The sequence below is a fragment of the Netta rufina genome (genome assembly GCF_964035555.1).
Source record: "Netta rufina genome assembly, chromosome: 5".
In the NCBI taxonomy this organism is placed as follows: Eukaryota; Metazoa; Chordata; class Aves; order Anseriformes; family Anatidae; genus Netta; species Netta rufina.
Window position 1 is genome coordinate 65,308,324 of NC_140128.1, and position 16,988 is coordinate 65,325,311.

The 16,988-nt window shown below is 44.4% G+C and overlaps 1 long non-coding RNA gene across 2 annotated transcripts; it reads left to right on the forward strand.

Annotated features, from left to right (window-relative positions):
- The first annotated feature begins 8,663 nt into the window (after positions 1 to 8,663).
- On the forward strand, positions 8,664 to 16,714 carry LOC311209641. 2 transcript variants are annotated; one of them, XR_014618446.1, is made up of 10 exons: positions 8,664 to 9,101; positions 10,579 to 10,680; positions 11,368 to 11,466; positions 12,182 to 12,255; positions 12,686 to 12,831; positions 12,961 to 13,203; positions 13,899 to 14,296; positions 15,088 to 15,186; positions 15,610 to 15,886; positions 16,370 to 16,714. It is a non-coding gene; the product is annotated as an uncharacterized lncRNA (long non-coding RNA). The 2 variants fall into 2 exon arrangements; XR_014618447.1 differs by lacking the exon at positions 11,368 to 11,466 and having other exon boundaries at positions 16,370 to 16,712.
- Positions 16,715 to 16,988: the final 274 nt, after the last annotated feature.

Genomic DNA, 16,988 nt, shown 5'->3' on the forward strand with positions numbered 1-16,988 from the left:
GGCAGGTTGGGCACTGCCTCTGTGTAAATCAGGAGTACACAGGAATGGGCAGAAGATTCCTTGGATGCTGCCGGTCATAATGAAATGTAAGTAATCATGAAATGCTGCCATCTTCTCCTGCAGCAGTGATTAACACACACACTAAGCTGACATCCTCACAAGCTCAGATCTGATATGCCTTCAATAATTATTTCTGTGAACAAGTACATGAAAAGAAGAAACTTTATTTTCTTATATTTTTACCAGTGTTCATTCTGTTATACAAAGCCCCATGTATTCAGTGATTTTATGTGTGCTTTTTATTTAAGTGTAAAATATAAAAGCTCTTTATAAGACTTCCTATGAACACATAATACAATATCTTGTAATACATTATACAACCGAATACAAACAAGAAATTTTGCTATGCTTGAAGTCATACTGAATGTCTCTTGTTCTTAATTAAGAGTCCACTGACCAGTGCACTGGGATTCAACTGAGCCATTATCTGTTTTCTTCCTAAACATAACATTACTAGCTGGTTGAGTGGTGCAAAAGAGACAAACACTGAGCTCCTGTGGCTTTCCTTCAATAGGATTTCCCTTTATATGACATGACAATTTACAGAATAGGAATGAATGGCTGTTCTTTAGTTATTTTTTCTCCACATGCATGGAAACAACTCATGGAAGGTTAGCAGAAATAAGAAACACCGTTATAATTTTCTACAGGCTTAGAAAATGAGAAGACTATCAATATCCAATTACAAAATGACTACTTGAGGTATGAAATAAGAGAAAGATTGAGGGTTTTGAGACTTTTCTGATAAATTGCACACTCAAAATTCACTTGAACATATACTTGATTTTCTATTATATAGACTCACGTCTCAAACACTATTAAAATTCATTAAAACTTGGCATTGTTGGTCTTCTGAGCATTTCTAAAGATTCAAAAACAGTTAGAAAAATAAGGAAAATAATGAAAGCACTGTAAAAGGACATACCTCCATTAGCTCCTGTCTCACATTTTCATCAGGGTGTAGCGTGCAGTCACCAGGAGTTCCCATCGCAATCACCATGCTCAGAAATTAGGTAGATAAGCACAAAGTCGAAAAAGTTCCCATAACCTTTCAGATTGTTAAAACAGAATAAAGGATGATGAACAAGTGTATACAGAGGATGCAATTTAAATAGTCACATTCTATCTGTCAAGGACACTGAAAAATAATTGCATAGCTGTATAGTACAATTTAAATATGTATGGAAGCAAATCCAAGTAGTCAGGACTCAGCAAATGAAAGCAGATGTTTCTCTATCATACAGAATGAGAGCTGTGGTTTTGTTGTTGTTGTTGTTTTTAAGAAAAGCCATTTGATTAAAAATAATAATAATAAAAATCTGCAACACAAGGAATGGGAAGGTATGTATAAAGAAGGAAGCAGACAGTGATCTTTACACAGGAAAACCCCAGTGGGCATCAAAAATACTTCAAAGTCAAATCTGCAGAAGACTATCTCAAGTAAAACTGCAAACTCAGAGGGTCAGTATGGAGATAAAATGCCCTTTGGTCCAGTTATGTGCTGCTGCAGCTTAGATGGAGTTTCTTAAAGGATCTTGCAACTTGCAGAATGGCAGTGACAAAATATTACAGGTGCATGAAGCTGAGTTGTGTATGAATTACACAAGAAGCTAACTGCCAGCACATACTTTTCTCCCAGTGACTCCTGACCCAGGAAGCCAGAAGCTGAAGTAAGCACTCATGATGGGCAAGGCATCATGATCTTTGTCTGTACAGACATTTCCAGAGACAGGCACTTCGAGCCACCACAGGTACAGATCATCCATACTGCAGAAGCCCAGCAAAACTGGTCAGGTGTCTGTGAGGAACTGCAACGTACAGTTTTCTCACCATAAAGGGAGAATGTACCTGATTTGCCCAGATTAAATGCCAGATTTCAGAATATCCTGGCATGCAGAACTGAACTGGGATAACTGGATGTTTTCTGCAACAATTTGTTCCAATGCACAGCTCCTACTAGCTTCACTTAATGTTCTTGCTTTTGTGTCAGAAAATGCTGCAACTACTTTATCCCTAACCAACCTCAAATCTAAGAATCTTACAAAAATAATGAGAATTAACACTTTTCTGATAGATTAACCTCTCCCTAGACATACCACAGATGTTCTGTGGTGGTTCAGCATTTGTATTAATTAGAGTATAATGAAAAAAAAAATTGTAGCTTTTCCAGTGATTTTAAAAGTCATTTGATGAAATTTTCTGGAATGTCATTGAAATGATCAATCTGATATCTTCTAACATACAGGAGCAGCAGAACAGTCCTCAACAGCAGCTCAGTTTGTGTCACTTTGAAAACATATTTGCTGTGGCACAGCCACCACAGCTTCCCAATTTTCCTCTTTCCTTATTCACATTAGGAAAAAGATTAGACTTTAGCAAGAACATCAAACACGCAGTCTCCTGAAGATGAACTGACTCCAGATGAAATCACATCCTACCTCTCATTCATACCCTGACCATTGGAGCAAGCATTCGAAACCTTCTGGAGCTGCCAGCCCCAAGCATTCTCCCCTTCTAAGGGTTTAGCTGGCTGGGTCCAAGTTTGGCTTGTTCAATGACAAGAGATGTTGTGCATGAAGCAAGAAATGAGAGCTGTCCTCATTTCCTTGGGAGCTGCTTCTAAGTAGAGGCTCTCCTGCTTGGAGAGCTCTGTTGTAAAACTATCCTGTGGGGAATAAGATCTCCATGTTTCCCATTCTCTCTGAAATCACTCCAGACCAAACAAACCTTACAACAGAAATATGAGAAGTTTATTCTATCAAAGTTCCAAGCATAACTGTACACTATTTGAAGACAAGTGCAGAGAAAAAAAAAAAATAATCATGTGTCTTTTATTTATATTTCACTTTTGGCTTCAAGACGATTTCTGCTGCTGCCAGATTCTCTAGCTCAAATAATTACCTATGTATCTCACACAGGAATCTGGGAGCTGGCACTCATGGTTTAGGCAAGCTGTATTTTTACACTCCACCTTCCTAACAATGGATATTGGCTTGAGGAGCAGGCTCCTCTTATTTTGCCTTATCTCAGCAAGATTTTTGTTCAATATAAATTTACCTTGTAACTTGTAGTACTCCCTATAAAGTTATTAACATTGTCTGACAGTTTCCCCCAGTGTTGTGAAAGGATGTTGTAGAACTGACACAGCAAGCTCAGGTAATCTTCAACTTTTTGACCAATATGAAGAAGTCTATTTATTCCAAGTAAATGTACTTTTTTGACCACACAACCTTTGGCCCAAAGGTGCAGCAAGGCTGGTGTTCAAAAGAAAGGTTCCTCAGATGGAGGAGTACATCCCTTACAATCCTCTAGCCCCACATGCACTGCTGGAATCTTCAGAAATGTGATTGAGCAGCTCCGCACCCTACAGGCAAAGATGACAATTTTGGGATGCCTCTCCTAGACAACAGGATGATGAGAGAGATCAGTGTACTGTTTCCCTGCTACAGAGCAGCTGTGCCTTCTCTCAGAGGGAAATCTTTCATTTCTAAAAAGAAACTTGGCTTCCCCTGCGCCTGACAGAATCACTATCCATTAGGGCAGCAAGCCTGATTGTTCAAAATCTATGAACACTGCCAAGCATGGGCAAGTAGGCAAGGCTCTGACTCTGCAGTCCTCAGTGGCCCACCTTGGCTCCCCACTGGAAACCTCTGGCACAAGGGCATGCCATGCGACTTGACATTCATCCTGGCATGGGACAGGGTATAAGCATGGGAGCCTAGCACCTTGGAGGCTGGGGTCAGTGGCATATGGATGCAACCTCTGATCGTGTATCTGCAGTTTTGTTCTCCTCATGAAAGGTAATTAGATTAATTGATTCAAGACAACATGACACCCGGGACAGCATTCTCCATCTACTTTTAGCCATATGAATTGTATGGACTGCCTCTGCTCACCATCTACAGAGTACCTCTCATTGGGAACATCTGAGCTATTGAGCACATGCAACATTGCAAATAGTACAGGCAGGTAGGTGAGAGAAGGGATCACATAGGCAGAGGCACCGGTGCCAGCAGGGTTTTTAGGGTGATGCTGATATCTTTTTCTCTAACGCTGCTGTACAGGTATGGGGTGCTACCATATTCAGTGTGCACCCTCCCTGTGCAGCTGCAGTCCTGGGCTCAATGCCAGCACATCTGACACAACTCTGCTCAGTACAAAGGAAAAAACTCAGAAAGACTTTACAAAGGAAAGCTCAGGTGGGATGGGATCCTGCTGCCTCCCATCTAAGATCTGTCCCTGGGCAGAAGGGTTTCAAATATCTCTTCTTAAATGTCTTAAAGATATGAGTTAGACCTAAACAGGAAGGGTCCTTCTACCTTCTGAGAAAATCTGTGTAGTTTTCAAATTGTTTCATTGTGTTTTCTGTTTCTGGAAAGTTTTCTTCACCCACTTTGTAATGAAATTCAGCTATCACAATGATACTGAGGGGAAAATGAGTTTGAGTGAATTGAATCTTCATTTTAATTGTAATCTTCATTTCTTTGCAAGGTTATAAAAAGTGACAATGATGCCTCTTCTTCTTCCAACTCTTCCCTTTGACAGTTTTAAACATTTTTTCTAAATACTTTAAAATTCCTCAGAAATATTTGGCAGAAAAATCATAAAGTCTGGTACTTTCCCTCAAGCCGCTTTTGTTTTCCGTGAGCAGATGCTTTTGCAAAAACTCAAACACAAATCAAACAAAACAAAATAAACAAAGCAAACAAAAAAATGTAAATTGATAAGCTGTCACCACAGTATCGATGACAAAGAACTTAGTATATTTTAATCATGGAATCATAGAATGGTTTGGGTTGGAAGGGACCTTAAAAATCATCTGGTTCCAACCCCCCTGCCAGGGACACTTCCCACTAGGCCAGGTTGCTTAAAGCCCCATCCAGCTTGGCCTTAAACACTTTGAAGGATGAGGCATCCACAGCTTCTCTGGGCAGCCTGTGCCAGTGCTTCACCACCCACAGAGTAAAGAAATTCTTCTTCTCTATGATTCTGTGATTCTATGGACTTAAGTGTAAACCGTTGAAAGAACTGAAGTTGTGTTTCCCTTCACTGGATGCTCTGGTATGTGCTATTGTCTGCAATATTAATTACTTGTAATTCATAAAACTCAGCCTAGTCACATTTAGAAAGAAGACAGGGGGTAAAACAAAACCAACAGCATCCTGCCTTGTATCAGGAATAGTGCAGCCAGCAGGAACAGGGAGGTGATTGTCCCTCTGTACTCTGCTCTGGTGAAGCCACACCTCGAGTGCTGGGTTCAGCTTTGGGCCCCTCAGTACAAGAAGGACATTGAGGCCCTGGAGCATGTCCAGAGCAGGGCTACGAAGCTGGTGAGGGGCCTGGGACACAAGTCCTGTGAGGAGCTGCTGAGGGAACTGTGGTTGTTCAGTCTGGAGAAGAGGAGGCTCAGGGGAGACCTCATTGCTCTCTACAACTGCCTGAAAGGAAGGTGTGGGGAGCTGGGGGTCAGCCTCTTCTCACAGATAACTAGCAATACTAGTAGGGGCATGGGGATGTTTAGTTTGGAAATGAGGAGACATTTCTTCTCAGAAAGAGCGGTCAGGCATTGGAGCGGGTTGTCCAGGGAGTCCCCATCCTTGGGGTTGTTCAAGGAAAGGTTGGACGTGGCGCTTAGGGACATGGTTTAGTGATGACATTGGTGGTAGGGGGATGGTTGGACCAGCTGATCTTGGAGGTCTTTTCCACCTTAATGATTCTATGAAAAGGAGCATGGCTATCTTTGCTTCAACCAGCTGAGGAGCAACCAGCTGAGGAGTAACAGGTGTTGATAAGTAACCAACAAAGAGTGAGGGAGAGCAGATGAGTGCAGCTGTTTTAAGAAGCAGTATCCCCAGTTCCTCCACTGTTCTGCTGCAGTATATTGTGTAGGCTTCACTGGAGTCTGTTCTTTGGACCAGTATAATGAATATACTAGCTCTTTCAGAAATTTCTGGGCTTTTAGTAAAGCCGACTGTGGTCCTGAATTAAAGACAGCAGGGGCAGATGGAGAAAGAGCAGCGTTCTTTCAAAAGAATATTTTTAAGGGGGGGGGAGGGAAAAAGAGCTACAAACAATAATTCTGAAATTATATGACAAGGAAAATTTCCATTTCTCCTGGGGCATTGCTGAACCCAATCAAACCAGTTTAAACCTTATTAGAAATACCAGTGAAAAAGGCAATATTATCCTACTGGTGTAGGCTTTGGAAATACAAAAACCATCAGAGGAAGGACTTGGCCCTCTCCAAATGAAGTGGGTTACAAAATAGCAGATCTTGTAGACTTTGGTGTGTAACCTACCGCTTTGAATTCTCCTAGTACCAAAAGACAGCAAGGTTTCAGCTATTTTGACATGCTTAAAAAAATGTTGGGATAGTGTACTGGGTCTGCCTGGGATGGAGTTAACTTTCCCTGCAGCAGCCCATACAGTGCTCTGCTCTGCACTTGGTAGCTAGAACAACATTGGTACCATACCAGTGTTTTGTACCAATCATTACCAAGATATGTCTGACTAGAGTCACTCAAGCTCCACCTAAAAGGGTCAGAAAATAATCACAGAATCATAGAATATCCCAAGTTGGAAGGGACCCACAAACAAGGGTCTGCTGGGGGCTCAGGGCCATCTGGGGTGGCTACCCCACAACTATCTAATAAGCACCCATACTTTCTGTTACTTCTTAATTTTGAAAATGTTTTAATGAAACCATGCATAGGACTATGCTTTAAAGTCGTGGAGGTGTTTGTGTTTTGAGGAAAAAGCCACGCCAAGGTATTAAACGCCTTCAGAAGGAACAGTGACTTTCCTACAGTCGGCTTGTGTGGCGGTCACCAGCAAAATTGGCTGTTTTTTTTTGTTGTTTGTTTGCTTGTTTCTTTGTTTAGCTCGCATATCAGCGCTGCTCCGGGAAGCTGTGCCTGTCACTCTACTTCCGCGCATGCGCGGAGCCGGCCGGCTGGCCTAAGGAGAGGGAGCCAAGCAGCGCTGCAACACTCCTGCCCGCGGCAAAATGGCGGCGCCCTTCTCCAGAGTGGGAGCTGCACGGGGTAGTTCTGGGACTCCGAACTCCCGGGAGGCCATGTTGGGTGCCCGGAGCATGCCGGGAAATGTAGTTCTGGGACTCCGGACCTCCGGGAGGCCATGTTGAGCGCCCAGAGCATGCCTGGAAATGAAGTTCTCGGGAACTAGGGTTGGGGTTAGGGACTAGGGCTGGGGCTAGGGTTAGAGTTTAGGGTGCGGGTTGGGGTTAGGGTTAGGGCTAGTGAATGCTGGTTCTCTGTGTTTGCAGATGACGGTGAGCGTGTTTAAACTAATTCCAGTTGAAGAAGTTTCAGTTACTTGCTTGGTGCCGTTATCAGTTCAACATTAAAAGCTGCAGCAAAAGCAAAAGGGGATTTTAGCTCCTAGAAACACCACAGGTCTCTTGTCTGCTCTCTACATGCTTTTGAGCTAAAGCAGATTTAAAGAAAGAGAGAGAAAGAGAAAGAAAGAAAGAAAGAAAATATTGCAGCTGCTGCTGCTCCTGCTCTGTTCCTAGTTCCTTGTGCTTTGCCCCTCCCCTTTCCCAGGTGATTGGGTTTGGGTGCTGGGTGGGACCAAAAGGTATATGAGCCCCAAGTATGCCGTCAGAGAGCTCCTTCTGCCTGGGCTGCTCTTTGGGGGTAAGTGCTTTGTTTTTCCTTCAGTCAGTTGCCGGGTTCTCTAGGCAGGCTGGAGTCTATGGATTTCTGGAATTCTAAGGGCTTGGAATTCACTTCATAGAGGGATATTTAGCAGAGGTTGCTGGCTCACTTTTTTTTTGGGATGGTGGGATACGCTCCTGTGTTTGATCTGTATTTTAATCTCTAGATGAATCAACCCACTTGTGTAACTCTCCAGAGGACTAAAACCAGCTTGATGACATGCTACAAGAGGCTTGACCGCGTTGGTGCAGTATTACCAAGAGACTGAGCAGGGTCACCTTTTTCATCTGCAGAGGGTATGTCTGTCATTACCCCTGCCGGGGCTGCTATGCATTCATGGCCTTGTGGCATTTGTGGACTTCAGTTTGTTTGTTTGTTTGTTTGTTTTTATTTGTCTGGCTCTGGTCTCTGTGTTTGAGTCCTCTGCATGTGCGGCACTGTTTGCGTATCCATTGTGGATGTGACCTTCTCTCTTTGTTTCTTGTAGCTCAGGGCGTAGGCACGGAAGCTTGAACGAAGCATGAGGGTGAGTGGACAGCAGTGGGGGCCCCGAGTTGGTCGGTGGACTGTGTGAGTCTGCTTCAGCTGTCGGGCCGGCTTTGCAAGTGCCTTGCGACAGCAGAGTACGTCTCCTGCCACGTTTCTGACACGTGCCAGACGTCAGCGGTTCCAGGGTTCCAGTTCCTGAAATGCTGGAGATGCTCGGAGCACGAGAGGAGCTGGGGCGGCTTCGGGGGGCTGGGGGAGAGGGGACAGGGGAGAGGGGGGCGGCTGTGGCGGCGGGGGGGGGCAGAGAGGGCAGCAGGAGGAGGTGCCGTTGCGTGCGTGTGGCCGACGCCCCTCTGGGTTGGCTGGACTGCTCCGTCCCGAGGCATGCTGGGAGCTGTAGTTCTGCGCTGCCGGGCGGCCACGTGGGCTCCGGGCTGCGCGGCCGGGCCGGGGCCGGGGCCGGGGCCGGGGCCGGGGCCGGGCCGTGCGCGCCGGGGGGCGCAGGTTGCCGCTGGCGGCGAGCGCGGTTGCCGGCGGTGAGGCGAGCGAGAGCCTCCGGGGGTGCCTCCTCGGACCGTCGGGCCGGGAGGGGCGGGGGGTGTTGAGGCCGGGCACGGGTCCTCGCTGCGCTTGATCGTTGGGCTGCGCCGCGCCGCGCCTCGGAGGCTTTCCTCTCCCTGCGTCCTGACAGCCGGCTCTCTCCTTGTGCTGCGGTTCACCGGGGCAGAAGCAGCTCCCCGCCGCTAGGACCCCTGCGGGGTTTGTTGCCGAGCGAAGGTGGCGCACCGGGTAAAGCGAGGAAAGCCGCAGCTGGCGTGCTGCGGTCGCAGGGTTCTCAGGAGAGAGAGCAGCCCGTCCGTCCCGACTGTCCAGGTAAGTCGCAGCGACCTCGGGGTGGAATCAAGGCGTGCTCGTAAGCTTCCTGCAGCCCCGGCTCAAAGGCTTCATTGAATTTGCGGAAGCGCGAGCTGCTCGGCGCTGGGAAGCGCAAAGGGAAGGAAGGCACGTAGTGCCTGCCGAGTCGTAGTAGCCTCTTAGACCTAGAATGAATTGGCCTGTCAGGCTCTGTCTGTTGCTCAGTCTTTGGTACGAGAGGCTAAACTTTGTCCCGCCTCAGCTTTCGGAGTTGTCCTAGGAATAGACTGGTGCTTGCGGGGCTTTCCAGGACGCTGGTTGCGGTCAGTGAGGACAGACGTGAGAGGCAATTTCTGTCTGTCTGTCTGTCTATTGGTTATGTCCCAAGAGTTTTGCTTGAACTGTGTGCAATAAAGGAGGCCTTGGGCCTGTACTGAGCAGCGAGAGAGAGCAAAACTCTGCGTAAGCACTGGCCGTGGCAACGTTGCTTGGGAGTTGAGCGGCTGGGGGTCTTTCCAGAGGTGGGGGGTCTTCCCAGTGGAGCTCGGTACGCAGGCAGAAACGTGACCTTCGAGGTCTTTGTTTGTCTTGCGCTGCAGCTGTGGTATTTGACCCATAACTGTATGGAGTTGCTGAATTCTAGAGGGGATGATAGAGACGTCCCTGGTTCAGCCTTTTTTTTGCCGCAGTCCTTGCAGAAGTTCTGGAAAAATGAGTAGTATCCTTCTCTTTAAGTTCACCTTTTAAAGAGTTCTTCCTGCAGACTCCTGTCTCCGTGGTTTAGGTACGTGATTTGTGTGAAACAGAGCCAGACTTTCCTGTTAACGAGCGCCCTGACTGAAATTCCCTGTTGTTGGAGAACAAGAACCATCAGTGGTGCTTGGCGGTTTAAAACCTCTTGGCTTACGCAAAGGCTAACTTGCCAAAGCGAATGGGAAGTAGCCTAAAGTTCAGTAAATGCGCTGAATAGAAAAGGCCGTCTTCTTGACGGGAAAAGAGCTTTGCAGAACGTGAGCTTTGTTTCCCGTAGGGCTCCCTGCTTGCCCACCTGTTCAGCGATTACTGCAGGCTTTGACTGGTCCCCTCAGGCCCAATATCGCACACGTGCTGTGCTGCAGACGGTGCCTTAGCTTCCTTGCCGTCTCGTGCTGCGTTACTTGTACCTGCAGAAAACTTACTTCAGTGTCACAGAAACCCCGTGGGAAGCGTTCCCGACTCACGCTGGTAGGACCATCCCGTCGTGGCTGGTAAAATCCAGGAGCAGGACGATGCTTGGAAGAACGTCACCTATGGAGGAGAAAACAACAGTCTCCTTCCTGTTAGGCAACAGGTTTCCAAGACTGGTTTCCCCACCCCCCTGTGCGTTTTGAAGGAGGCAGTCCCTAAGCTGATGCAATCCAACTATCCAACTGCATCTAAGATGCTGGTTGTTACTTCCATAAGCTATAAAGGAACTTAATGTGTTCTGTGTTTTTTTTTTTTTTTTTTTTTTTAGGTCCAGGCTTGTGTGCGTGAGTTTGGCTTGTCGCGATGGCCGGTGTAGATGATCGCTCACGTGCCCCAAAGCTCCTTGTGCTGATGCTGGATCTGCCCCACGGTAAAGGACCGCATGCTGTGTGTTCAGCTTTTCTTCCTTACCGTGTCATCCGTATGTATGTATTTACTTCTCTGAAGGAAAGGGTGGATTTTTTCGTGGGTCCCTCTGTGCGCGTCTCGAACCAGGCTGCAGTAAATACGCGTAAGCGAGTAGGCTGCTGCAGCGCGTCCTGGACAGTATCAGGGTGCTACTCTGCTAGCAGTGGAGAGCTGGGTGAAGGTGCCCAGGGTAAGGGCTTGTTCTGCCTCAAGTTGAACAGAAAGTTTCAGGAGTTGAGCATCCCAGGGGATGTTTGTAGGACTGCTGTTAGACGATAAAGGTTCAGATGGCTGTCGACGAAGGGGATTTTGTTGGTTCTTTCTCGATAGCTGTTCCTGCCAAAGATCGCGTCGGTCACAAAAGGTAGTAGTAACCTTGCGGTTTCTATGTTCTGTAGCGTTTGTACTAAAATACACTGGCAGATGAATAAATGAGCAGGTACAAATACACGTGACTCTATAGCTGAGACTAAATAATGTGCAGTTTCTTCTGTGTTTTATCTTTCAAAGCACGTTGTTGCTGAGCGCCTGAGCTTTTTGCTCGCATTACCGAGGAAAGGGAATGGCAGTGCTTCTTCCCCCCTCATCTCTCTTTTTTTTTTTTTTTTTTTTTCCTCCCCCCCCCTCTCCTCTTCTTCCTCAATGACAGGGACTCGAAATGTTTTCCTTGGATGTCCACGTGAAAAACGAAATAAATAAATAAATGCTGATGGTGAAGACACTGACAGAATTGGGTGACATTTTCAAGGTAGAGGAGGGGCGAAGAATGTGGAAATTCCTGGTACATTAGTGGTGCTCTGTTAACAAAACTGACGTATACGCCACTTGCTGTTCCTAGTTTTTTGGTTTGGTTTTCCTTTCAGTAGTCTCCCCGAAGGCTTTTGCGGACACACGGTGTATCTTTTCTGTTCTTCCAGTATTCGTTTGTCAGGAAAGACGACCATGCAATCCGAGGGCTGTGGACAACCATCTACCAGGTGGTTGTTGCAGCCTCCATCGGTCATGTTATTTGTGCTTTTAGCTCGCCCTCTCCTATATCTTGAGTTGAATTTTTTTTTTTTTTTTGGCAACGCTATGTTTGCAGTGATAGCATTGCTGCCGAGGTATTTTTTGACTAAAAATGATCTTAACTGTAGTAGTGAATTCACAGAGTGTGGCTTTGTGTAACGACTCCCGCGATCACAACTTTTTTTTTTTTTTTTTCCTTTGTCACAGATAGGAGGAAAGCTCTTTCCAGAGAGATGGAAAGAAAGTTGTTTCAGAATACGTTCAGAATGTCTGAAGTTGTTTCGGAATTTTTTTTTTTTTTTTTTTTTTTTTAGTAGTTAACAGTAGTACAGCCCACAGAGCAATTTCTTTGTGCGTGAGAACTCGCGGGTTAACTGAAAGTTACTTGTTTTATTATAAAACTAGGATTTGAAGCCACGGGCATTCAGAAATGCATATGATATGTCTTGTCACAGTCTTCTAGATCAGCTAACCGGAATGAGAACCAATCTTCTGAAAACACACAGGGATATCGTGGGGCAGGATGAAGGTAAATGGACACAATTATTTATTAATATTCTGGTACAGCTATTTAATTCACCTAAGTAGTGTTTCTGTCCTCGGTGTGGGAGAGGAAGTAGACTTTGCATCGTTTCTTGGGTCAGTCGTCCTTCCCTAGATTCTGAAGGAAAAGAATGAAATTTCTGCCTTCTGTCACAAAACATGTTGTGCGTGCTTGGAATTTGAAAATTAAGTTTCATGGGTGAGCTTTCCTGTGCAACAGGATGCAGTAGATGTTCTTATAGTGATGGTGAAAGGAAAGAGGGGCTTTATTTGCCTTTTGCTTTTCCTTTGTTTTGTAGAGGGAGGAAATAGTGATTTCTAGTTCTTAAATGCTAACACTGGAAATGGAAGCATGCGAGGCTTGTATTTCCTTAGTCTTAAGGTAGACTAAATTTAGATACCTTGTTCTGCTGCAGACTGCCTTCACGGCGTTCCTGTTGCTCAAAGGGGAAATCATCAGGAGTAGTTGAAAATGATGCCTTCACCCCTTCGGGAGATTGATCCAGATCAACCAAAAAGGCTTCTTCATACACTTGGCAGTCTGTTCAAACAGGATGAGAAGGTAGGAGAAGTCTTGCTATCTGCTGTATCATTATTTGAAAAGTAACTGAATTGTAACACGGAGGCAAATACTCTGGTAGTGAATTGACGAAGCAATTGTATTTTACTTATATTAAAAAAAAAAAAAAAGTCTTTTCAGGGTATGATGATAGATGAAGCAGATAAATTTGTTGCTGGGCCTCAGAATTAAGATCAAGCGTCCTGGAGAGCCCAATACTCCAGCATCACTAAAGAGAGAAGGCGTAGCATGTCGCCGCTATTGCGACGGCCACAATCACTGTTGTGACAAACCATGTTGGTGGGAAAGGGCCACCCTGTGCTGCTGGATCTCCGTCACCATATCTGAACCTCAAAGGCATGCCAACAAATAAAGGTATGTTGGAGTTGTTGTAGTACAGGAACTTGTGTGGTCATAAATGGACATAGTGTGCAGAAAAAAAAAAAAAAAGGTCTCCGTGCTTTCTGTGTTAATTCAAAAGGACACGTAAGTTTTAGAGTTAATTGGGACTGAATTTCTTTGGTCGGCTTAGACAAACAGGCTGTTGCTATAGGTAACGAAGTCCTGAATGAGCAATAATTTTGAACTGTTTCTAAAAAGTGCTGAAACCTTTCACCACGATGGTTTGGCGGTAGCAAGGATTTCATTTCAGCTTTTAATTCTCATTTGTGTATTCTGTAGTGGGGAAGGGAGAAGTGGGGAAGGAAAGTGTGTTTAAAAAAAAAAAAAAATTAAAATTTCTCACAAATAGTAATTTACCCACCTGTTGCAGCAGAGTCGAAAGAAAAATTTGCTGGAACTGGGGGAAGGAGGGGAAACTTTAGTTTACTTTAGTCACTGAAATGGGAATACAGCAAATAACTTAACGACAGTCATATGAGACGGTAGCAGCCCAAAAGGAGGTATTCCTGTGGTTGCGTCAAAGGGTGAATAAAACTACTGAAGTGATCTGACAGTGCTGAGTAACTCTCTACACAGTACTTTCAACAAGAAGGGATGCAGAATAATGTCCGTCTGTGTTTTTTGATCCTGCAGTTATATGCACTACTAAGCTCCTTCTTAATTTTCAGACACTGGTATCAGTACTGTCCAAGATGGTAATGGAGAGAAGAAAGCAGAAAACTGTCAGTTGCTGGAAAAGCAAATTGATGGCTTGTCTGTGCAAATGGCTTCTTCGGTTCCAGCTGTTAAGGGAGAGGATGAAATGTCACCTGGTGACTTAGACTCTCTACATGATGAGTTCAATTGCTTAAATGATGCGAAGATGGCTTGGATCATAAGCCTGGTACCAATGCACTTGTTCGAGGGCCTCTAAATTACAGCGTGGCTGGAGATGACCAAAAACGAGTGATGGAGTCTACTTCTGAATCTGTGCCAAATTGATTTAAAATAACACCTACAATGTTGGAGGGAAGCGATGCTGGTATTAAAATCAGAGTGGTGAAAGAGGTTCGCAAACGTGGAAGAAGTAAGTTCTTTATTAGTGTATTAAAAATAGGCTAGGGGTACAGAAGACTTTTTCTTGAAATGAGGATCTATTTTGAAAATAAAACCTCAGATTTGGAATGATTTTTGATTACTCGTGTACAAGTAGTGGAAGAACAAGAAAGTAAGTACATGTATTCACAGTCCAACTTTATATCCTCACCGTCCTTACTGCAGCACTCTTAAGCAGGCTTAATCACAGCACCATTCGTGTTTTCATAGTTGGTTCAGAGAAGAAAACACAGAAACCAATGAAAAAATACTGTTGTTTCACATCTAAGGTGTCCGGTTCATTCTTTTGCGCTACTTTTTTTTTTTTTTTTGTTAAACTTTATACGAGACAATCGTGCTCGTGCTCCACATAGATCGGTCATCTTGTAAAGAGTAGTTATCTTAAACCTCTGCTTTCAAAAATGACAGCTCTAGGTTGAAACATGGCTTGGTATCCCTTTGTTTCTATTAACTGCTGATCATGGCAGCGTGTTCGTGGAGATACAAGGCTTCTCTGCTGATTAAACCTAGTCTGCATTTTCCAAGGGCAGGTGTTTCTAGATACTGCTCTTTTAAGAGAACAAAATTCAGCGTTACATTTGAATATCAGCTAATCGATATCACTTCAAATTATTGGTATGCTGGCTTTTTTTTCTTATGTGCATTACTGTATGCAGAAATGGGAAACTCTAGGCTGTGTTGTTTTTCCTTTGGCTGTTGAGATTTACTGAAAATGCATTTACAAGATCTGTTTCTAATATCTGTTTGGATCTCTTCTTTAAGATCGTGAAAAAAATCTTCTCTCTTCTTGAGGAGGTACGTACAAGGACGGATGGAAACTCAGAAGTATTTCATTGAATTTGCTGTAAGGGAAGGAGCAAGGTTTGTATAGATACGAATGATTCAGAGTTAAACGCTAACGTTGTTCATGATAGCAAATCTCAATCTTTTCCAAAACAAGTGTTTTGTTTTGACATGCTGAAATTATTACAGTTTCAGCGGTCAAACTGCCGTTGTATTTTCTGAAGTAAATGGTCGTTACCTAGAGCTGAAGTGTGAAATAGAAAGATATGGGTGGTTATGGAAGAAAGACCCAGAATTTGCGTGGGTTGGGGAAAGGTGGTTGTATCAAATTAAATTTGCCATTCTGATGTCAGAAATGAGGGAAGCTCTTCCATGCTGGAAACAGAGAGCCTCTGCTAATACTGTTTGTCGTGGCAAAATAATACTGAGTTATTTAACTGTTGTTTTTGGAAGAAGAAATGAAATTACTTCCCTAGGTTTAAAAATCGTGTCTTAATACAGCACTTAGAGAGAACGCTAGAGGAGCTAGAGTTCAACAGCCTACCCAACAGAGTTAATCAGGTGAACGGTAGATAATAGTGTACCAGCCAGAGGAATACGGACCAGGAATGAGTTTGCTGTGCCGCAGAAGAGTGGAAGAGGACGTAGCTGTTGCCCTCGCCATCCTGGCGGTCAAGTGATCTTACTGTCAGAGTCTGAGAAGAAGCAGCAGAGCTTTAACTTTACGAACCTCTATCGGCAGAAGCTGGGCTGTAACCTTAAGGACGTGCTATGAAAGGTGTGGCTTTTTTCCTGTGGAGGGTGCTCTTTGCTCAACAGGCTGAAAAAAATAACCATTGCTGCCCCTCCTGCAGGTGGTGAGAATTTACTCACTTGAATACTGTCATTAGCCGTTTTACGTGCAATAGGCAGTGGATCGCACTAAAATGGGGCACTGTCAAATGCACACGGTGTCTGCATTGTGGAGAGATCCCATCTGTTTTGTGCCCCCCCCCCCCCCCCCCCCAATAAAAAAACAAACAAAAAAAAAAAAAAAACTCCCAGAAACACCTGCACTGGTAATATTGCATGTTGCCAGCACAGAGACGAGGGTCTTGTTCCCGAGAACTGCTAGCCATGCCTTTAAACTTGAGATTCAGCGTAGATCGAGAGTAAAGAAACTGCTGTTGTGTTAATGAAAGCTAAAGACAGCCCTGTGACTGTTACCACTTGGTGGTTACTAAACAATCTACCTCAGACTCTCTTCTGTTTTTATCTGCAGACATTATGAAAGCGCACCTGAGGCTTCCCAGGTCCCTGACTTCAGTTCTCTTTCATCCCGTGAGCAGGACGGAGATTCTTCAGGTGGCCTTGCCTTGGCACACGCTGTGCTTTGGAAGCACTAAAAAGAAATGCTTTTAAAAGTGTGCATTTATTTTAATGTTCATACAAAAGAGACTGGTTTTGAACAGTGTTGTTACCGGATCACTAATTTGATATTTTAACTGTATACATTTTTTTGAACATAGGTGTGTGTGTGTGTGTGTATATGTGTATATATATATATATATGTATATATGTATATATAAAATGGTTTATTTTATATATATATATATATATATAAAAAATAAACCGTTTTATTAATTCTCATTAAGTGCTGATCTGAGGAGTCTGTAATGGGCAGCGCTGAATTCCTCGAATTGTCTGTCACCAACAGACCGCTAATATTTTTTGTGAAACCAGTCTGCATATCCTGAAACCCCACTTCTGGTAATAGCTGCGGAATGTGTTTGTTACTTACCTCCCAGTAGCACGTACCCTGGAGCACCTGCCTCATCAGTCAGCTCAGCCTGTACAGGGTGTACATTTTTGCTCCAAGGCTAAAGTGTTAAAGACACCAA